The sequence below is a fragment of the Octopus bimaculoides genome, chromosome 26 (genome assembly GCF_046866305.1).
Source record: "Octopus bimaculoides isolate indiv1 chromosome 26, ASM4686630v1, whole genome shotgun sequence".
NCBI lineage: Eukaryota > Metazoa > Mollusca > Cephalopoda > Octopoda > Octopodidae > Octopus > Octopus bimaculoides.
The window spans coordinates 20,505,466-20,530,465 of NC_142953.1; the positions used below are offsets into that span (position 1 = coordinate 20,505,466).

Consider the following 25,000-nt stretch of genomic DNA (forward strand, 5'->3'; position numbering starts at 1 on the left):
ACGTACTGGGATTGAGTTGTTTGACTAAAACTGATTAAGATGGTGCCCCAGCATGGCCTCAGTCCAATGACTGAAACAAGTAACGGATAAAAGATGGGAATAAAAGAGGATTGATGTGAAACACAGATAATGCATGTTGCACCAATCTTCAATGCCAAAACATCTTGATCTAGTATTGTGATATACAGTAATGGCTCCCTTTATGAGGACCTGTTTTACAAACCCTGGGTTTACGAGTTTTATTTTTCAAGCATTAGATCCAAATTTTGAATGAAGTGCAAAAATAACCAATGATTCTGTATATTACAGAGAAATTTATAAAGAGTGAAAAATGCTTCTTCTCAGCAAACAACTCTAGGCTTGTTATTTAAAAAGACATCATGAGTGGTTGGCGTTAGGAAGGGCATCCAGCTGTAGAAACTCTGCCAAATCAGACTGGAGCCTGGTGTTGCCATCCGGTTTCACCAGTCCTCAGTCAAATCGTCCAACCCATGCTAGCATGGAAAGCGGACGTTAAACGATGATGATGATGATGATGAAGTCCGTCTATGAGTGCTTGTGAATCAGTGATTGCATCTACAAGTGATGGTGTGTGCAAGTCTAATGTGAGGGAAAGTGATTCAGAAAACAATTAGAATAATAATAATAATATTTTTTATTATAAATGATCTTTGACATTCTTTTTACTTTACATAAAATATTCTTTATATTCTGCTGTTGTTTTATTGGCATTTATATACGAGCATTATATATTCTATAGGTACAATATTTTCCTGGGAACGAATTACGATTTATAACATTGCTACTATGGGAAATTATTGTTCTGCTTTATGAGTTTTTGCTTTAGAAGCAGTCTCCAGGAACAAATTAACTTGAATACTGAGGCGTTATGTATCGAATTTTAAAAACTTAAACAGCCTACTTCTTGTTTTATAGATCTCTAAATCCTGAGATGAAGTTACAGGATATAGAGAAACACTAATGGGTTTTTACGCCAGTGTGTATGTACTCAACAACTAGACATGAAGTTTTTTCTCTCTCCACTTTGAAGAGAGGTTATAGGCCTTTTTGACCATCAGGGTCTGATGAGATGTTGTAAAGCTAAGCGCTTTATGGGCACAAAACCCTGGGTAACTCCATAAACTGGCCATAACTATCTTTATCTAAATACTCTACTGCTCTATAACTTGAGTGTTCTCTTTCAGATTTATGATTCACTGATATATATATATATATCGTCTGTAAAAAAAAAAATCTGAAAGAAGCACACTCTACGATATAGAGTCATCATCATCATTATCGTTTAATGTCTGCTTTCTATGCTGGCATGGGTTGGACGGTTTCACTGAGGACTGGCAAGCCAGGAGGCTGCACCAGGCTCCACTCTGAACTGGCAAGGCTTTTACAGCTGGATGCCCTTCCTAACACCAACCACTCCGAGAGTGTAGTGGATGCTTTTTTTATGTGCCACCGGCATGGGGGCCAGTCAGATGACACTGACATCGACCATGCTCGAATGGTGCTTTTTATGTGCCACTGGCACAGGAGCCAGTCAGGCAGCGCTGGCAAAAATGGAGAAGGCCAGTTTATGAGGTTACCTTAGGTTTCCCATTCATAAAGGGTTTAACTTTATGGCATATCGTCAGATCCCAAAACCCTTTATGGATGGGGAAACCTTTTAATATATATATATATATATATATATATATATATCATCATCATCATCATTGTTTAATATTTGTTTTCTATGCTGGCATTGGTTAGATGATTCAACAGGATCCCACAAGCCAAAGGGCTATGCCAAGCTCCTGTGTTGGTTTTGGCATGGTTTCTATGACTGAATCACCTTTCTAATGCCAACCACTTTACAGAGTATAGTTGATGCTTTATTTGTAACACCAGCATCAGAGAGGTCTCCAAGTTATTTGCAAGGCAAGACCCTTCAACTGAGCAGAGTTGTAGAATTGAGAGAAATGGCTTTATGCCATGTGTTGAGAGGTTAAAATATAAAAGAGAAACAGGAACAGATGTTTCGCTGAAAATGAGACACATGGGTACTCCGGTTGGAAACAGAGAAAAACATTGTGAGGGTATACTCTCAAGGTACAAGGTGTGTGTGTGTGTGTGTGTGTGTGTGTGTCAGCCATTTTTCAATGCCAGCATGGGTTAGAGGGAGTTTGTTGAAGCAAATTCTCTATGGGTGGATGTCCCTCCTGTCATCAACCCTCATTTCTTTCCAAGCAAGCTAATGTTTCCCCATGGCCAGACATGTTTTTCATAGAAGACTGCAAGGAATGACATTGCCTGTATGACAGTGACACTTCTTTATACTTATCAAGTGATGTCAAGACAAGGTAGACCATGCACACACATGCACACACACACACACACACACACACATGCACACACTGAGCGTTAGGAAGGGAATCCAGCTGTAGAAACATTGCCAGATCAGATTGGAGCCTGGTGCAGCCTCCTGGCTTCCCAGACCTCAGTCAAACCGTCCAACTCATGCCAGCATGGAAAACGGACGTTAAACGATGGTGATGATGATGATAATAATGTGTGTGTGTGTGTGTTTGTATGTATCTTTATTTGACTGTATATTGAAAGAGAATTATTTCCCCAACCTCCAATTATTTTAGAGCAAAGCTAAACATACAAGTTCTTATATAAAATTAATTCCTGTAGACTCCAAGGTACATTAATACAACATTTTTCTCCCCTATGCTATGTGTTACTTATTGTCTTCCCTGTCTGCCTAATCTACTAATCAGACGTTTTAATAAGAACCTGGATTTACTTTAGTTAAGCATTAGAAATAAATTATCTTTACTAGCCAACTCATCTTCCTTTTAAGAGCAACAAGAAAGTGTTTACTTTCTGAATCACCACCTCAGGTGTATTCTTGGAGGAAGTAATTCTTAGATTAATTGAGCAAGGTAGGACGAGCTCATTTAAAACTCACTTGTACAGGCAGGCATGGATTTGTAGCTGCGAAGCTCACTTTGCAACCTTGTGGTCTCAGGTTCAATCCTACTATGTGGCATCTTAGGCAAATGTATTCTACTGCAGCCCTGGAACACCAATGCCTTGTGAGCGAACTTAGCAGACAGAAACTGGGTGGAAGCCTGTTGCGCAAGTGTCTCTCTGTGTGTGTTGTATAATATATATGGATATATATATATATATATATATATATATATATATATATATATGTATATATGTATATATATATATAAGAGAGAGAGAGAGAGAGAGAGTAATCCCTCGCCATATCGCGGTTCACCTATGATGCACTCAGTACATTGCAAATTTTTCTGGCTAATATATGTAAATTTATATCACAGACTCCTCAGTACATCGCAGGTTTCTGCAGCTGATAAATATTAAAATTTTTTTTAGATTTTAGTTATTTCTGTGGGAGGTTTTGGAACGTAAAACCTGCCATAGTCAAGGGATTACTGTAAATATATACAGTATATATATTAAGTAAAGGCTATTTGCCAACATAATATGGCTGTCCTGGAAGAGGATGATTGTTACTGTTGTTTGACTCCAGCCACAAGAAACACCACTTCCAGCTGGCTATATGACACAATATCTGCGTCCTTATATTTTCGAATATATAAGGACACAGGTATCATGTCATATAGGCAGCTGGAAATGATGTTTCCTGAGGCTAAACAACACTAACAATCATCCCTTCCAGCCACATTATGTTGGCAAATAGCCTTTACTTTAAAGAACTGTTACTGAATATCTCTCTTTGAGAAGTAATAATGTTTGTGTGTATATATATATATATATACATACATACAAAGTATAGGGGATTAGCTCACAGGTGATCTAAATGATTAGGTACGCTAGGTAAGTGCTGTAACGGATTCCTGAGGCTCCAAGGTTATATCTGAGACGGTAGTTATGGAGCCATTGTAGACTTTCGATGCAGTGGATATATAATTGTTAAACAGGACATCAAATATTAAGGCGGGGCAAACATCTCAAGTCATATACAATATTATTAAAGGAAGAAATTCAAGATCTTACAGCTGTAATGTTTGCCCCGCCTTAATGTTTGATGTCCTGTTTAACAATTATATATATATATATATATATATATATATATATATATATACTCTTTTACTTGTTTCAGTCATTTGACTGCGGCCATGCTGGAGCACTGCCTTTAGTCGAGCAAATCGACCCCAGGACTTATTCTTTGTAAGCCCAGTACTTATTCTATCGGTCTCTTTTGCCGAACTGCTATGTTACAGGGACGTAAACACACCAGCATCAGTTGTCAAGCTAAGTTGGGAGGACAAACACAGACACACAAACACATACACACATACACACACACACACACACACACACACATATATATATATATATATATATACACACATACATACATACATACATACATCTGATAGGTTTCTTTCAGTTTCCGTCTACCAAATCCACTCACAAGGCTTTGGTCGACCCAAGGCTATAGTAGAAGACACTTGCCCAAGGTGCCACACAGTGGGACTGAACCCAGAACCATGTGGTTGGTAAGCAAGCTACTTACCACACAGCCACTCCTGTGGCTATAAAGCCACTCCTGATCTTTTCTTGGAAAGGGTCTTTTATCCCAATATTTGCAATGTATGTGTGTGTGCATGTATGTGTGTGTGTGTGTGTGTGTGTATGATGATGATGATGATCATCATTTAGCATCTGCTTTCCATGCTGGCATGCATTAGACAGTTTGACTGAAACTGGTAAGCTATAGAGTTTCACCAGGTTCCAGTTGGATTTGGTATGGTTTGTATGGCTGGATGCACTTCCTAATGCCAACCTCTCCAAGAGTGTAATGGGTGCTTTTTATGTGCCAGTCATGTGACACCAGCACTGGCCACAAGTACGATTTCACTTGGCTCGATGAGCTTTCTCAAGCACAGCATATTGCCAAAGGTCTCAGTCACTTGTCAACACATCTGTGAGGCCCAATGTTTGAAGGGTGCTTTTTATGTGCCACAGGCATGGGTGCCAGTTATGTAATGCCTACGATCTCATTTGGTTTGATGGGCCTTCTCAAGCATAGCATAACACCATTGCTTCTGTGAGGCCCAATGTTCAAAATCATGCTTCACCATCCCATCCCATGTCTTCTTGGGTCTACCTCTTCCACAGATTCCCTCCACAGTCAGAGATTAACACTTTTTTATGCAGCTGTCCTTGTCCATATGCATCACATGACCATACCAGCACAGTAGTCTCTCTTGCACATCACATCTGATGCCTCTTATGCCCAATTTTTCTCTCAAGATACTTACACTCTGTCATGCATGCACACTGACATTGCTCATCCAGCGAAGCATACTAGCTTCATTTCTTTTGAGCCTGCGCATATCCTCAGAACTCACAGCCTATGTTTCTCTGTTACGTAGCATAGCTGTTTGCTCACAGGTATTGTACAATCTGTCCTTCACTCTGAGGGAGAGGCCCTTTGTTACCAACAGAGGTAGGAGCTCTCTGAATTTTTCCCAGCCTATTCTTATTCTAGCAGCTATGCACTCAGAGCATCCAGCCCTGCTACTGACTTGGTCACCTAGATAACAGAAGCTACTTACTACTTCTAGGTCTCCCCACTGGCATTTGATGGACTCTATTTTCTGTACATTTTTAGTATTTATTGCCCCCGTGCACCTTCCACACACAAAAACTATCTTCCCTGTTAACCTTTCTCTAATATTGCTCCACCTCTTACTCGTCCATTGCATGCACCGGATACATCTTATGGAGTTACTACCTACATGTTTTCTACATATTGAGCAGGGTTATCTACCTGAAGAGTCCAAGGGAATAAGTTCCCAGATTTAAAGCGTTATGAATGGATTTGGTAGAGGGAAACTGAAAGAAGCCCATCATATATATTTCTGTGTGTGTGTGTGTGTTTGTGTGTGTATGTTTGTGTGTGTCCCTACTGTTGCTTGACAACCATGTGTTGGTTTTGTTTATGTCCCCATAACTTAGCAGTTAGGCAAAGAAGACTGATAGAGTAAGTTCCAGGATTTAAAACCTTGTGAGTGGATTTAGTAGAGGGAAACTGAAAGCCAATCATATATATGTCTGTGTGTGTGTTTGTGTTTGCCCCTATTGCTGCTTGACAACTGGTGTTGATTTTGTTTATGGCTGCATAACCTAGCAGTTTGCAAAAGAGATCGATAGAATAAGTACCAGGTTTTATAAAAAAAAAAAAAAAAGAAGAAAAGGGTACTGTGTTTGATTGATTTGACTAAAAGTTCTTGAAGGTGGTGCCCCAGCATGGCTGCAGTCTAGTGACTGAAACATATGAAAGATAAATAAAAACTCAAACAAAAGCTTCTGTTGTTTTCCCTCTTGCGTGTTGTAACTCATAAACATTTCTCTAAACAAGAAAATATTTCATTTGTAATTACTTAATGATTAACTCGTGTCTCCTTTAAGATAAAAACCATTTTCTCATAAATAATCTATAATATTTCACGTTTATCAATTTATAATTGGAGCTTGCAGAGCTGTTTAATTTCAATTATGTTGCTAAATGTGCATGATTAAGTTGAATGTATAGTGTGTGGGGAAATGCAAGAGAGAATATAAATGGACGGATACATGCAGGGATATGTGTGTGTGTGTGTGTGTGTGTGTGTGTGTGTGTGCGTGTGTGTAATCAATGTCTAAATAACAAGTTTGTTGCTGTTGCCCAAGAAAATCAATGTGTTTTAGTAACATAACATAAATCTATACAAAATACTCAGCAACAATTTTTTGTAGAAGTTTCTTCAATGTGTTTTTGATGGAGAGAAATATTTCAGGCATATAGAGAAGGGTGAAAAAGAACCATTTGTGATTGAAAGCAAAAAGTTTTATGCTAAAAGCATGATTTTGCATGTCTGTAATGTGTGTGTGTGTGTGCTTGCAATTGCATGCACGTGTATGTGTGTCTGTGAGTTTGCACTTGCATGCACGTATGACTTTAATCTTCTTTTACTAGTTTTAACCACTGAACTGTGGCCATGCTGGGGCACCACCTTGAAGTGTTTCAGTCAAACAAATTGACCCTTGTGCTTATTTTTAAGTTTGGTACTTGTTCTATCAGTTTCTTTTGTCGAACTGCTAGTTTACAAGGACACAAACAAACCAACAGAGAAAATTGTGTGTGTATATGAGAGAATATTTGTTTTTTAATTGCCAGCTCTAGAAAAGGCAGTGCCCATAACCTTTGTAGGCTCTCAGATATTGGTGAACCCGATGCTAGGAGTATCATCATCATCATCCTCATCATCATCATTTAATATCCACATTTTCCATGCTTGCATGGGTTAGACAGAATTTGTCATGGCAGGTTTCTACAGCAAAATGCCCTTCCTGTCACCAACTCTCACCTGTTTCCAAACAGAGCCATGTTTCCTCACGGCTAAACACATTCATCATGGAAGAATGGAAACAAGCAACATCACTTGTTTGATAGTGATGCTTGCTGACAAACATCATTTGATGTCAAGATAAGAGTACACACCAATATATACACATCCATCCACATACATACATGCACGCATACATACATACATGTGGAAATTAGCTGCCCAGTGAATGCTAACATAAAGCTGAAGATCAGTGAAAAAGAAAATACCTACGTTGAACTACTGAGAAACATGCAATTTACTCGATCCAGATTACAAGTTCAGGTTTATACCTGTAATTATTGGAGCACTGGGATATGTAACACACTGCCTAAATACCAATCTTGAGAAATTAGGCTTCTCAAAACCAGAAAGGAGAAAGATAATTCGAAGACTACAGATCCAATCCATCACTAGAACTGTAAAAATCCGTAAAACTTTCCAGAAGTTTATCATTTAGCCCTTTCGTTACTAACACGGCTGAAACTGGCTCTGGCTCTGAGTACAAATGTCTTGTTTTCATAAGTTTTGAATTAAAATTTTCCACTAAACCTTAGTCATAATTTATGTTCCTAACACTAGCTGAATGATAACCAAGTTATTTTAGTAAATTCTTTGTTATATTTAAAGTAATTGAAAGAAACACAGAGCATCTCAAAATAAATCCAGTAACGAAAGAGTTAAATATAAATGAGTATGTCTAGATATGCAACTATATGCATGAGAATATTTACATAAAACAAAACATACAAATCTGCACACACACACACACACACGTACATACATACATACATACATACATACATACATACAAAATACCCTGTTGTTAATGTTGAAATTCCAATGAAGGAGCCTTGGATCTCGGTTAGAAACCGGCTCTTTCTCTATTGGCAAGAAATCTTTAAATAAAACAATGACATAATACATACATACATACATAGTTATATGTGATGGGCTTCTCTCAGTTACCTACTACCAAATTCACTCACAAGCTCTTGGTTGGAGAACAGCTATAGTAGCTGCCACTTGCACAAGGTACCACACAGCAGGACTGAACCCAAGCACATGGTTGAGAAGCAAGCTTCTTAACCTCATAGCAACAGCACCCCCAGGATGTTTGGGGTGACAGTACCATCATGAGCATGTTCCACATGTATCTGCTTTGGTCATCAGCTCACACTCCTGGCCTTATTGACCAAAGCATGCATGGTCAGGCAGCAGAGCTCAACATGCATTGTCACATCCGCTGCACTGACCCCACACCATCCAGCTTCACACTTATGGCGGTAAAGTCACTCAATTCTTCAATTTCGGCGGTGAGCTGGCAGAACCGTTAGCACACCGGGTGAAATACTTGGCAGTACTTCATCTGTCTTCACATTCTGAGTTCAAATGCTGCCAGGGTCAACTTTGCCTTTCATCCTTTCAAGGTTGATAAATTAAGTACCAGTGAAATACTGGGGTCAATGTAATCGACTTATCCCCTCCCCCCAAATTTCAAGAATTATTTAATCTGACAAAGTAAGCACTTCTTTTGATTAATTCTCAAGTATGTATTGAAATGATTTAAGATGAGAAGTTTACTGATAACTCAAATATATTTATTTGTTATAGAAAATAACCTACAAAATTCCTCAATAACATGGAATGCATGATACACATCTATGATATCATGTACCATTCATTATTTCTGGATTATACCAAATTTATAATTTGGTTTGTCTCCATAACAGGCAAATTCTAATATTCATTTTATCTTATTTGTTCATTTAACATCCACTTTTCAATGCTTGCATGGGTGGGACAGAATTTGTTGAGGTAGATTTTCTGTGACTGGGTGCTCTTCCTGTTGCCAACCCTCACCTGTTTCCAAGCAAGGTGATATTTCAACATGGAAGACAGGAAATGAACAACACTGCTAGTATGATGGTGATGCTCACTTACATCCATCACATGATGTCAAAACAAGGGTACACACACACACACACGATGGGCTTCTTTCATTTCCATCCACCAAATTCCCTCAAGTTATAATAGAAGACACTTGCCTAAGGTGCCACACAATGGGACGGAACCAAAAACCACAGGGTTGGAAAACAAACTTCTTAACCACACAGACTTGTCTGCATCCAATTATGTGTGCAACTCTGTTAAGTGGTTGGCATTAGGAAGGGCGTCCGGCTGTAGAAACCATGCCAAAACAGACACAGAACTTGGCAGAGCTTTCTGCCTCGTCCGTTTTTGTCAAACCGTCCAACCTGTGCCCGCATGGAAAAAGACACGTTAAATGATGATGATGATGATATATGTCATCATGCAGTGGGACTGAACCCAAGACCACTTCGTTGGGAAGCAAGCTTCTTAACCACACAGCCACATCTGTAAGAATTAATTCCTTTTTTTTTTTCTTATTCAACAATCTCCTAAATGCAGAAAATTCTGAAAGATTCACATTAAAGTTAATCAAGAAAATAAAGAAAGAAATACAGTCTTGATATGAATTGGAATACATTTTCGTATGTGGGTGTTATTTGAAGTTCTATTCAACTTCCAGACATCTGTAAATACTCCAACATCCAGGTAATGTTTAATCGAGTAGGTGAAATTAATTAAACTGAAAATAACAGGTGATTTTATCAATGGACCGTAAGAATTAATAGAACCATTTCTGTTGTTGTTTTTCATGTTGATTTTGTTGTTGTTTTCATTTGTTTAATTCTGATCAGCAATCCAAGCTAATATGGTTTGTAAGGGCCTGTAAAATTTAAACATTTTCTCTTCTACTCTTTTATTTGTTTCAGTCATTTGACTGCGGCCATGCTGCAGGACCATCTTTAGTCGAACAAGTCAGCCCCAGAACTTATTCTATTGGTCTCTTTTGCCGAAAAGCTAGGTTACGGGGACGTAAACACACCAACATCAGTTGTCAAACAATGGTCGGGGGATAGACGCACAAACATATACATACATACATACATACATACATATATGTAAATGAAGAACAAACACAAAAAAACAACAACGGGAGGACATGGTACATGTAAAGTATTAGCAGACGCTCAGGGAAGAAAAGAGAGGTGGTTTCACATTTTGAGCAAAGCTCTTCTTGAGAAACAGGAAAATCCAATAGAAAAGGAAGACAGAGGAAGAAAATAACCGATTCACATGTGGTTACATTTTGAAGATTATATATATATGTATATATATATAAAGTGTAGTATATTGCCACTTAAGTGTGGCTGACCCCTAGGGGTGGATGTTACTGTTGCTTTTAGCCCCAGGAGGACATCTCCTCCAGCTGGCTTATCGACACACGACTGTGTCCTGTTTGCCAAGGGAAGTTATCCCTCTCACCTCGATCAGCAGCACGAACGTATCCGGATTTCAGGGTTATTTCCCTTCGTCGGCGTTCGACAGCTGATGACCTTGGTGAGAGAGACAAAAACCTGGCAAACCTTATATCTTCTTTTCCAGTGAAATTCTTCACTGATATTGAAAAGGTGAAAACAAGCAATGTTAATTCTCTAAATGAAGTATTAACAGTAACTGCACGATAAAGTGTAGTATATTGCCACTTAAGTGTGGCTGACCCCTAGGGGTGGATGTTACTGTTGCTTTTAGCCCCAGGAGGACATCTCCTCCAGCTGGCTTATCGACACCTTTTCAATATCAGTGAAGAATTTCACTGGAAAAGAAGATATAAGGTTTGCCAGGTTTTTGTCTCTCTCACCAAGGTCATCAGCTGTCGAACGCCGACGAAGGGAAATAACCCTGAAATCCGGATACGTTCGTGCTGCTGATCGAGGTGAGAGGGATAACTTCCCTTGGCAAACAGGACACAGTCGTGTGTCGATAAGCCAGCTGGAGGAGATGTCCTCCTGGGGCTAAAAGCAACAGTAACATCCACCCCTAGGGGTCAGCCACACTTAAGTGGCAATATACTACACTTTATCGTGCAGTTACTGTTAATACTTCATTTAGAGAATTAACATTGCTTATATATATATATATATATATATATATATATATATATATATATATATATATAACTAGCAGAAATACCCGGCTTTGCCTGGGTTAAAGAGAATAATGAAATCTAAAAAGACCGTCTAGACTACGCAACCCTCAACTGTTAGTAGCTACGATACCATATTTCTACATTAATAACTCTCCAATCCATGCCAGCATGGAACATAGACATTAAGTGGAATGCCAGTCTCTCATCTAGGAGGGCCTTGAAATCAATGTTACCAACTGGGGACTATGTGTGTCGCAGTGATAATAAAAAGACCCAAAGGAGGTCTGCAACAAAATAATTTTACTCAATACTTTGCAAGTGAATCAGTGGAGGCAAAGATGCGTCTCATTTACTTGACAATTTATGCACCACATTGCAGAAATCACAATGTAAGTATATCTGAAAGGGTAGTCTTACACTGTTGTACCGTTGAATTACAAATAATGCTCATCTGTTATGTTCGGGTTAAAATTTCATCAACATTAAAAATATATGAATTTTCATGGGAGTTATGGCCGTTATGCATGGAATGTAATTTCCAAATTTCATAAAGATCCATTCAGTACTTTTGACGTAGTTTTGGATAAGAAAACAAATGACTAATGTGTGTGTTTGTGTGCATGTGTATGTGTGTGATGGGTGTATATATGTATAGATATCTGTATGCATGTATATATGTATATATGTGCACATATTACATGTACATCTATATATATATACAGCTACACATATGTATACATATACATGTATGCATATAGATCTATATCTATATCTATATCTACGTGTACATATACATGTATATGTATACATATACATCTCTTTCTCTCTCTCTGAAAGTATCTGTCATTACAGTATCGAAATGTGATTGTTTCAGTTAGTGGAATAACGTGTACATATACATCTATATGTATACATATACATCTCTCTCTCTATCTCTCTTTCTCTCTCTCTCTCTCTCTCTCTCTCTCTCTCTTTCTCTCTCTCTCTCTCTCTCTCTCTCTCTCTCTTTCTCTCTCTCTGAAAGTATCTGTCACTACAGTATCGAAATGTGATTGTTTCAGTTAGTAGAATAGTTTCATTTTTTAAAGTGAAAGTATTTGACATGAGTGTTTTTGTTTCACTTTTGACACGTAATACTTAAATAGTGGAGGAGATATTATGTTGCCGTGGGCTCGAACTCTGCAAGAAGTTAAAATCTTTTTTGACTAAAACACAACTGGAACCCTAAGTAAGGCATCTGTAAAATTTGAATGAAATTGGTTGCGTAGTTCTCGAGTTTTAGGGATTCACACACACAGACAGACAGACAGACACACATTCTCATTTTTATATATATAGATAATACTAGCAGAAATACCCGGCGTTGCCCGGGTTAAAGAGAATAATGAAATCTAAAAACGCCGTCAGACTACGCATCATCTTTATATATAGAGATGTATATACACACACGCACCCAAACATATGTATATCAATATAAATATATGAAAGTCAATGAAGTTTCGTAAAAGAAGGTGATCATGTACATACTTTCTTGCTGTTGTGATTATAACACCTCATTGTAAACTATGTTCCTTGTTTTCCCTTGTGGAGCATATACAAATAGGTTTTTTGTTGCTGCCCACTCTTGAGCAGCCAACATACAGTTGTCCATGTGAGAAGCAGGGCTCTTCCAAGAGAAGACCAGCTACAGACAGTGTTTGACCCTGATATTTGTTTATGGACATGGCAAAAGTCACACAAAGGGGGAATTGTAGTCTTCTGAATGTAAAAGGAATGTCTGCTCCTGATGGAGTAAGAGGAATTCTTGAAATAAAGACGTCATCCCCTTTTGCACATCCAGAAAGAATGGTAGCCTCGATAACGTGTGACATCATTTTATAAATAATGCTCATCTGTTATGTTCGGGTTAAAATTTCATCAACATCAAAAATATATGAATTTTCATGGGAGTTATGGCCGTTATGCAAAGAATATAATTTCCAAATTTCATAAAGATCCATTCAGTACTTTTGACGTAGTTTTGGATAAGAAAACAAATGACTAATGTGTGTGTTTGTGTGCATGTGTATGTGTGTGTGATGGGTGTATATATGTATAGATATCTGTATGCATGTATATATGTATATATGTGTACATATTACATGTACATCTATATATATATATATATATACATCTACACATATGTATACATATACATGTATGTATAGATCTATATATATATCTACATATACGTGTACATCTATATGTATACATATACATCTCTCTCTCTCTCTCTCTCTCTCTTCCTCTCTCTCTTTCTCTCTCTCTCTCTCTGAAAGTATCTGTCATTACAGTATCGAAATGGTGTACATATACATGTATATGTATACATATACATCTCTCTCTCTCTCTCTCTTTCTCTCTCTGTGAAAGTATCTGTCACTACAGTATCGAAATGTGATTGTTTCAGTTAGTGGAATAGTTTCATTTTTAAAGTGAAAGTATTTGACATGAGTGTTTTTGTTTCACTTTTGACACGTAATACTTAAATAGTGGAGGAGATATTATGTTGCCGTGTGCTCGAACTCTGTAAGAAGTTAATAATTTTTTTTGACTAAAACACAACTGGAACCCTAAGTAAGGCATGTGTAAAATTTGAATGAAATTGGTTGCGTAGTTCTCGAGTTTTAGGGATTCACACAGACAGACAGACAGACATTCTCATTTCTATATATATAGATAAATAATATATAAACATATGCATATATACATACATATATGTACACACCTACATTATATGTATATATACATGCATATATGGGTACAGGACATCAAAAAACGTGGACAGAATGAGAAACGAGGACATAAAAAACAAAAACATAGAAAACGAACGTTTTTTCGAACAACAAAACAAACAAACAAATAGAGAAACGAGACATGCACTATAAAGAATATTGCCTTCATCAGTTGTCCCCTGTTTTATCTACTCTGCATTTTGAAGGTATGGTGGGCTTCTTTCAGTTTCCATCTACCACATCCACTCACAAGGCTTTGGTCGGCCCGAGGCTGTAGTAGAAGACACTTGCCCAAGGTGCCACGCAGTGGGACTGAACCCGGAACCATGTGGTTGGTAAGCAGGCTACTTACCACCCAGCCACTCTTGCACCTATACACAGCCACTTCTGTGCCTGAATTTGTTTACTTCTGATCGGCAATCCAAGCTTGTATGGTTTGTAAGGGTCTCTAATTTAAACATTTGCATAACTTCTTGAAGCAACAATAAGTAAGAGAAATGTACACCAAATCTGTGCAGCTGCAAAGCTGATGTAACTAATAAATCTTGCTTACAGGACAGAATGTAAGAAGCTTGCTTCCCAACCACATGGTTTTGAGTTCAGTCCCACTGTGTGGCACCTTGGGCAAGTGTCTTCTGCTATAGCCTCAGGCTGACCAAAGCCTTGTGAGTGGATTTGGTAAACGCAAACTGAAAGAAGCCCGTTGTATGTATATGCGTGTATGTGTGTGTGTATGTGTGTTTGTCCTGCCACCATCGCTGGACTACCGATGTTGGTGTGTTTACATCCCCGTAACTTAGCGGTTTGGCAAAAAGAGCCCGATAAAATAAACATTCCCTGAAGAGAAGATTACATTCATAACATCACCGATTCCTATGGAAGGTATAATTTGTAATCTTCGAAACATATGCTGGAAATAAAAGTATGTAGTTAACATATGCGTTTTACTCCATTCACTAAGTTTATATCTATCTATCTATCTATATATATATATATATATATATATATATATATATATATATATATATATATATATATGTATATAATCAGTTTGAGAATTAAATATATATATATTGTCGATTCGAGGATTAAATAATCCAAAAATTTCACTGGTTAATCACTATCATATAAGGAGCTTTATGATTTATAATTTAATTATAATTCATAATTTATTTGTATTGTTTTTTATAAAAAAACTTTCAACCTCATAATATACAAATAAATTAATTTATACATCCATAATTCTTCATTTTCTTTCTTTCATCATTATATATATATATACGTGTGTGTGTGTGTGTGTGTGTGTGTCTTCCACCACTGCTTGACAACTGGTGTTGGTTTGTTTCCTCTTCCATAACTTAGTGATTTGGCAAAAAGAGACTAAGCCACTCCCAATAAATGCTTAATTTATGAGCAAACTGTAGGAACATTTTGTTTTTTATTAATTTTTTTCTTTGGAACATTTCTAAAAAAGTTTTATAGGAATTATTTGTGAGTAATCCCTAATGGAGGATAAAATTCTCAATATTTATAAGCAACTTTCAAAGGTAATCCCTAACTGAGGAGAGAATGTTTTGGTTGAATTTCTTCCCTACCTGTACCCTAAATGATTATAAAAAATCTTCAAAAATAACCTTTGATAGTAATCCCTAATTGAGGACAAAATGTTTTTGGTAGGGTCCAACCCTTTGATACCTTAAATAAGCAACTATCAAAAGTAACTTTTGATAGTAATCCCCAATTAAGAACAAAATCTTTGTTAGGATTAAACTTCTGGGTATCTTAAATATTTATAAGCACCTTTTAAAGGTGATTTAACTAAGGGCAAATTTTTTTGGCATGATTCCACTCCTTGGTACCTTAAATATTTATAAGTAAGTTTCAAAGATAACTTTTGATCATAATTCGTAATTAAGGACAACATTTTTGGTAGGATTCAACTCCTTGTAGCCTAAAGATTAATAAGCAACTTTTAAAAGTAACTTTTGTTAGTAACCCTTATTTCAGCACAAACTGTTTTGGCAGGAATCTCAGTCATACCTTAAGTATTTATCAAAGTGGTTCTCAACCAGAATCCATGTGGCCCCTGAGGGCCCATATAAGACTGGTGGTGGTGGTGGTGTGGTGTGGTGGGGTCACAGAAGAAAATAGTACATTGAGAATCCACAATAGTGTTTTAAGGACCCCTGAAAAAATTTTGCTGTAGATGTATGTATTGCAAGAAACAGCTAGGTTTCTTTCTCTAACATTTTACATAGTTCAAAACAGCACAAGGAAATAATATATGAAGAAAAAAAAAAAGGAATTTTAAAAGAAGTTTTGATAAAATTAGTTTTTAAACATTGAATGCCTATGGTGGGGGGGGGGTCGACCAGAATAAAATAGTAATCAAAGGGGTTCATAGATAAAAAAATGGTTGAGAAACCCTGACTTTTTAGCAACCTTCAAAAGTAACTTTTGATAATATTTAGTTAAGGGCAAAAATTATTTTGGCAGGATTTCATGCTTTGGTATTCAGGTACTCAAAGAAACTTTTAAATGTAACTTTTGAGAGTAATCCCTAATTGAGGACAAGAGTTATGGACCAATTCCTCCACCGCTATCATCACCATCACTTTAAATGTTTATAAAGGAACTTTCAACCAAAATTTTCGTCTGTGAACATTTACAAATGAATATATTTTTCAACTCTGGAATAACTTAAACAACAATAAAAAAAAAATTAATAAAAGAAAGTAGAAACAGAGAGGAAAAGGGACATGAATGAAAAAATAAACCTCAGAATCTAATTAAAATGAAGTAAACTTCGGCAAAAGACAATTCTTCCCCATCCTCACCACCATCTCCCCCACCACGTTTATATAACTCCATCGTCTCTTTCTTTCTTTCTCTCTTCTTTTTTTTTTTCAAGTAAAACACAGATAATGACGATGATGGTGAAGGGGAGGAGGAAGACATTAGTTAAATTATAGTCGTTTGAGGAAATATTCGACTTACCTGGTAGGGCAGGTGAAAAAAAGTATTTAGTTTGTTTCTTTGTTTGCTTAAAACGAATTGTTGTTGCGTTTGGCAGACGACAGATCGTCCTCGACACAAACAACTTCCGGGAAGAAGGCAAAATCACGTGACCAGAACAGCTGGGACGAAACCGGAGTTGACCGGCTGAGGGATGGAGGGAGGGGATGCGGTGAAGTTTTGTGAATGGGAGTAGGAGTGTGAGAGTGATAGTAGGAGAGATACGTAAGAGGAGAGAAGGGCGGCGTTTCCAGACGACAATAGTATAGAAGTTAACTTAAGTGATGAATTAATTAACTAAATAAGTAAAATGTATGAGACAATAGCCTTTAATTTCTCCCCCTTCTTTTGCGGAAAGATTTAATTGTTATGTTTTGCAAACAATTCATTGAAAACTTATTTATTTTTCACCTCGTCAAACAACTTTTTCCTTATGTTTTTTCTACATCACTTTCCTCTCCGCATTTCTCCTTCACTTTTCATTATCAACCTCACACTTCATTATCATCGCCACCGTCATCACCCAAACCTACTGCCAATAACACCACCACTACCACCACCAACAACAACAACAACAACATCGTGAACATCACCAGCATCACTATCGTTGTCGTCAACATCATCATCACCATCATCACCGTCATCATCCCAACACCACCACCACCACCATCATCATAACGTCGCTTCGCCGCCGCCGCTATGTCTCAATCAAACGTTTTTTTTTTTCTCCAATACAAAACTATTGATTGATTAACTGCAATCTTCAATATTTTATCATTATTATTATCATTATTATTGCTACTTTCAACTCATCGTCCTCCACCTCATCATCATCATCATCATCATCAACACCATGTCAATGAAATATTTTTTCCTCCAAACAAAACTATTGATTAATTGTAATCTTTAATATTTATTATTGTTGTTATTATTAGCAATATTATTGCCATCATCGTAGTCCTCCTCTTCGTCACACTGCATCGTCATCACCATCATCATTACCTTAAGCAGTGCATTTTCTCCACCTCTCTCTATGGTACTGCTTTCATATCTATGTGTGTGTGTGTCTGTATATATATATATATATATATATATATATATATATACATACACACACACACACAGGGTGTGATGGGTAAATTGTTGTTCTTTTATATTTTTTATTTCGCGCATGCGCATTGATTGTTTTTGATTTTGTCGACTACGCAGTATGGTAGGGTCAGTTGGGCACCGTCTGTGAAAAAAAAAACAGCACCATCACAATTCACTCAACCAGAAATTTGGAAATGACATGCTGTACTGCCTGGCATTCGCGCCGGAAGCTCCGATACGAACATTTCAGAGTGTTTGGGTGTCAATCTGAGGACATTTACCGAGAGTGATAAAATTCAAACATCCAGTCAACATCATCATGGTGTTTGGAGTGATCACTAGTAATGGTGAGTTATACCTCCATTCATTTTACCACATGGCCTCAAACTCAACACGGAGACCTACATCAAGTGCCTGGAGGAGGTGGTGCTACCCTGGGTCAAGAGGATGGCTGCTGGAAGACCCTATGTCTGACAACAGGACTCTGCACCATGCCACACAAGCAGGAGAACCCAGTCATGGCTATCAGGTAATTTCAGTGACCACATCACCCCTAACATCTGACCACCTAACTCCCCAGACTGCAACTCCCTTGATTATTATGTGTGGGGTGCAGTTGAGCGAAAGACCAACAAAACTCCTTCTAACACCAAAGATGAACTGAAGGCAAGGATTATGGCAGCATTCACCAACTTAAACAAGGAGACTGTCCAGAAGATCCGAAGTCATCTGGAGGTCGTGGTTGAAGCCAATGGCGATTTTATTGAATGAATTTACTCTTTAGTATTTCAAGATATTTTATTGTAATTTTAGTAAATATATCTGTTAAAATGAGATGTTAGTTTTTATCTTCATTTTTGTGTAACTTAGAAGACAGTTTATTCACCGCACCTTGTGTTTGTGTGCGTGTGCATGTGTGTGTCTCTACATATATACATATATATATATATATATATATATACACACACACATACTTCTCTGTCTATATATATATGTACATATATCTATACATACATATATGAACGGCCATATGTACATACTTGTATATATAAATATGAATTTACCACTACCATATATTTTTTGACATGTATATATTGATATATACATATATAAATTATTCTATATGTATGTCAGTACACACAAATATGCCTACACACACACACACACACACACACTGTTTACTCTCTAAGTCAGACTCATTTAATCTTCAAGCTCGGACATGCTGACTTGGGCGACAACGACTCACCTCCTCTCCTCTCGATATTTAGAATCAATGGCCTTTTTTTTTCTTTCATTCTCTTCTCTTTTCTTTTAGAACTAAGCCACTATCGGATTTTTCAGGTTCCGGCGTCACCACGTTTCCATGGTCGCTGATGGCGCGCAAATTTCAATACACTTTCTCTTTTAAGTTAAGGCATGCAAATAATCACACACAAACACATACCCCCCCCCCCCCCCCCCCCTCACACACACACACAGTTACGTGTGTACGTGTACAGATGTTCATACTTATGTATGAACATCTGTACACGTACACATACACAAATACACAGGCACGCACATACATACAAACACACGTATACACCTGCAGAAGCGCATACTTACATATCTACTTCCCACACACGCACATACATTCATACAAACATATACTCACATGCATATACACAGACACTTCCATGGATACAGATACGCATACAAGCACATATTCGCGTAGATGCACGCACACATATACGCACATACGTCTACACAAATACGCATGCGCACACCTGCATAGACAAATTACATGGATACATACATTGATGTAGACACACATACACGTGCATGCATGCATGCATCGCACTTTCTTTTTATTTTATTTATTTTCCCCTTTCTGTTGATTTTCATTAATTTTTGTTAAAGAACAGAAAGCCACAAAATTACACGTCAACCATTCTCAACCACATGGTTCCGGGTTCAGTCCCACTGCGTGGCAACTTGGGCAAATGTCTTCAACTATAAACTCGGGCCGACCAAAGCCTTGTGAGCGGATTTGGTAGACGGAAACTGAAAGAAGCCCGTCGTATATATGTATATATATATATATATATATAAACAAATAGTAAATGAGTATATGCATATATACGTACAGGTATGTGCATACTGACATCCACCTGTATGTATAGGTGCATTTGTCCCCCCAACATCGCTTGACAACCGATGCTGGTGTGTTTACGTCCCCCGTAACTTAGCGGTTCAGGAAAAGAGACTGATAGAATAAGTACTAGGCTGACAAAGAACAAGTCCTGGGGTCGATTTATTCTACTAAAAGCGGTGCTCCAGCATGACTGCAGTGAAATGACTGAAACAGGAAAAACAAAAGTGTATATATATATATATATATATATATATATATATATATATATATATATATATATATATATATATATATATATATATATATATATATATATATATATATATATATATATATTAGCGTGGACAAGGCTGCGTGGCATTCGATTATGAATAAATAAACATAAAATAATACATCAGGTACAGAACATCACTAACGTGTGAAAAATATGTAAACACATAATGAGAGACAAGCACGGCACAAAATACCAAAAGCAGTCTAACCCCTCCTCAGTTGTCGACTGTTAATTACTCCCTATTTCGAGCTTCTGTACGTCCACTCTGTCGTTGTTCGTTCGTTCGAAGCTCGAACACTCCACAATTTTCATATTTTAAAAATTTCTGGATGCTGCTGTTTTACGAAGGTTTCCTATATTATCGTTAAAAGCTCGAAATAGGGAGTAATTAACAGTCCACAATTGAGTGGGGTGTTAGACCTCTTTCGGTATTTTGTCTCGTACTTGCCTCTCATTATGTGTTTACATATTTTTCACTCGTTGGTGATGTCCTGTACTTGATGTATTTTGTGTGTATATATATATATATATATATATATATATATACACACACGGTAATCTCTCACCATATTGCGGTTTATTATTTAAGCTTCCGTCTATTCCTCCGTAGTGTTGTTTTGCATTCATAATAAAATAATATATACAAATTAATAAAAATATATAGTACAGTACTGTTTCTACTTCGCAGACACTCACCTATCGCGGGGGTTGGGGTTAGAACGTAACACCCACAATAGTCGAGGAATTACTGTATATATATAGTTCGAATTTACACAAAACAAAGACAGGTGAGAGAACAACAAACATGTGTACTAGTTTAGCGCTCGGGAAGAATGGAGAAGTGTTTGACGTTTCAAGTCTACGCTCTTCAACAGAATGGATTGAGAAGGAAGAAAATGGAGAGAGAATGGGAAAAAAATGGAGTTAAAAAACGTGTAGGAATTAATGGTTCAACAAGATGAATATGTAGGGATTAAGGGCTCAACAAGATGAACCAGTCCATTCGGCTATGAGTTACAGCCAAAGCCGGATTGCGACCCAGAGGCCCTAAGCACTTAAAAGATTTTGGTAGCCCTATTATACATGTAATTCGAAATATAAGCAATAGTAAGCCATTGAATAAACATGTATTTTTCAAAATGAAACAAAACGAACAGAAAGATGGAAAATAATGTTTATATTTGTATATATTTCAATTTTTAACATGAAATAACTTCGAATATAAAAATTTTTCTCTGTTCCACAAGACAAAATATACAAGTATACGAAGTTTTAAAGTGTTTCGGTAGAAAACACTAAATAAAAATGGTGTCTGCCAAATTAGAAAGATCCACTTCAACTTTATTTATATATGAAAAGTTTTCTCCCACTTTAAAAAAAAAATTTCGAAGTCATTGGTCAGTTCCTCACTATGACACCATGAATACTTCGACATATTCCAATCATATAAGTTTACCATTTCTGTGGTGTTCTCGCCTTCCCCTGATGCCATTAGCTTGTGCTTATTTTGCTTAATGGCTAACCCAATACTGGTTAAAGCAGTAGCTGTGATGTTAATTGTGACAGACCAGCGTTGGACTCTGGGCCGGGTAGAGTTGTAATTTCAAACATTTATTCATATGCCATACAAACTTCCACTTTCTTGGTTAAACTCGAACTGTATGAGTCCTAGGGCATGTGACAAACCCATGTTGCATTCTTTTGCTTTCTATAAATATGACGAGTTATTACTTCGGTATTGGTAGATGACATCATTCATCCACACCACTTTTTTTTGTGACATAGAGAAAGAGGTTAGGATGATAAAAAGGATGAATGACATCGTTTCCTCATACCGACACTCTGGTGATGAATACCAAAGGATCGCTTCTGATGCGAATCCGGCGATTTCTTTTCTTTCCTAATTTATTTTTTTACATCCGAAAACTTAAAACTTTCTTCATTCTCGTTCATGTACTCATTCGTTTAGTTATATCATATCTTAATGTTTGGCGAAGGTAAAGAACACGCACACCCGGTGTTTAAGATTAGGGTTAGGGTTATGCCGAAAACGAGTGGTGTGCGTATTCTTTACCTCCGCCTCAATGTTCCTTTGTTTTTGCTCTTTCCTTCTTCGTTTCTTTCTTTCCTTCATCTAGTCCTTCCTCCCCCTCTCTCTCCCTCTTCCGTAATCATCCTCTTTCACACATTCATTCGTGTTCCACATGTTTCTGGAGATAAATATACAAATCCCCTGTTTGTCTCTAACTCACTCTCTCCCACTCTCTCTTCTACTTTCTTTGCTTCACCCCTCTCTCTCTCTCTCTCTCTCTCTCTCTATATATATATATATATATATATATATATATATGTCTCCCTTTCTTTCTTTCTTCCTCTCTATATATCTCCCTCTCTCCCCCTCGCTCTCATCTTGTCTTTCACACAACCATTCATTCCATCACTTTTCCTGTCTCTCTTTTACTCTTTGTCACCCTGTCTCTTCATTTCTCTCTCTCTTTCTCTCTATCTTATGTCTTTCCTACAGTCATTCATTCCGTCACTTTTTCTTAGTCTCTTTCTTCCCCAGTCTCTCCCGCTCTTTCACATCATCATTCATTCCCTCACTTCTTCTCAGTCTGTTCCTCTCTCGCTCGCTCTCTCCCTCACACACACATATTCACTACACCCTCTCTTTCTTTCATACCTTTCTCATATACCTTTTCTTTCACCCATTTCTTCATTCATCTCTATCTATTGTCTCTATCCAACAACGAAATTAAGTGCTACGCAACCTCTCTCTCTCTCTCTCTGTCTCTTTCTCTCAATTCTCTTCAGCTTGAAAAGCCACCACCATATTGTTTCACTTGGGATATGTATTAACGAAATACTTTCATTTCCGCTGTTCATATTAGTTCGTTAGAGTTTCTACTTTCATTTTCCTTCACATCCTATCACAGCCACCAGCCCGACGCCATCATCCATCTTTCCCCTGCCTCTTTGGGTAGAGTTGCAGCTTCGATAACTATTTCAAAATACCCATACATACATTCATACACACAGTAATACACACACATACACACACACATTTCCAATATACACAAAGCCAATACATACGTACACCTAACTACCCAGGAAATGTATACACTTGCGTGCGTGCGTCTGTCTGACTGTATGCATGCACATATGTATGTATGTATGTATGTATGTATGTTCGCACGAATGTATGTATGAATGTACGTATGTATTTGTGTGTATGTGTTATAGTCTATTTCTTTCAGTAATTAGGCTGCGGCCATGCTGGGGGGTTTTAGGCGAATAAACCGAACTTTTTACTTTTGTTTTAAGCCTGGTACTTACTCTATCGATCTCTCTTGCCGAACCGCTAACTTACGGGGACGTAAACACACTAACACCGGCTGTCAGGTTGTGGCGGGGGATAAAAACAGGTACAAAACAAACACACACACACACACACACACACATATGCGACGATCTTCTTTTAGTTTCCATCTACCAAATCCACTTGGAAAGATTTGGTCAGCCCAAGGCTATAGTAGAAGACATTTATTTGTCCAAGGTGCCACACAGTGGAACTGAACCCAGCAGTGACAGCTCGAGTCTAGGAACTGCAGAACTGCAGCGTCCCCTATTTCCACTCGATATTATGGATAACATTCAATATAATGAGTCCTTTTTTCTTTAATTCTTTCTTTATATTTGTACATTATATAATCCTTAGGCCATCCCCTAGTTTATGAAAAAAATACAAAAATCCTTGTACAGAACTGTGCGCTTCACAGTTCGAGCAGCGCGGTGTTTGGCTGTAGTGTGCATGTTCACATGTCTGAGATAGGAAGCTTCACACTAGGTAGAGAGAGCACTGCCTGAACGACAGTGCTGGGTGAAAGGAAGTGTTTCTTTTTGACTCGGCATGTGTTGTGCTTAAAAACGTGTTTATATTCTTGAATGTGATAAAGTGTAGAATCAGATTATTATCCTGCTTCCAGCTTCAAGCTTGCTGCAAGGATTTGAAAAAAAGGGCACATTTTCCCACCTTATATTCTGACTTAGGGGGTGGGGGATGAAAAACAAGGGGGAATTCGCAGCAGTGCTAAGTGAAAAAATTAAACACACTACCTGGCAGTGGCTAAAATGCGAACTGATCAAGTTGATATATAAATTTTCATTTTTATGTTTGTTTCTTTTTACACAATATTAAAACAACAGCTAAACATTTTCTGAAGCAGCACCCCCACTAATTTTATCTACGTGCCGCCACTGGAA

At 37.5% G+C, this 25,000-nt stretch overlaps 1 protein-coding gene across 4 annotated transcripts in view; it reads right to left on the reverse strand.

Annotated features, from left to right (window-relative positions):
* LOC106867632 (uncharacterized) overlaps positions 1 to 25,000 on the reverse strand; it is a 291,771-nt gene that overhangs the window by 221,238 nt on the left and 45,533 nt on the right. For 2 of the 4 annotated variants that reach the window (XM_089343005.1, XM_089343003.1), the window contains exon 1: positions 17,220 to 17,382. The exons of the other annotated variants lie outside the window; for them this stretch is intronic. The gene's annotated coding sequence lies outside the window, so the exon portion shown is untranslated. Of the gene's footprint in view, positions 1 to 17,219; positions 17,383 to 25,000 lie in introns of those variants that run through there. 4 annotated transcript variants of the gene reach the window in all.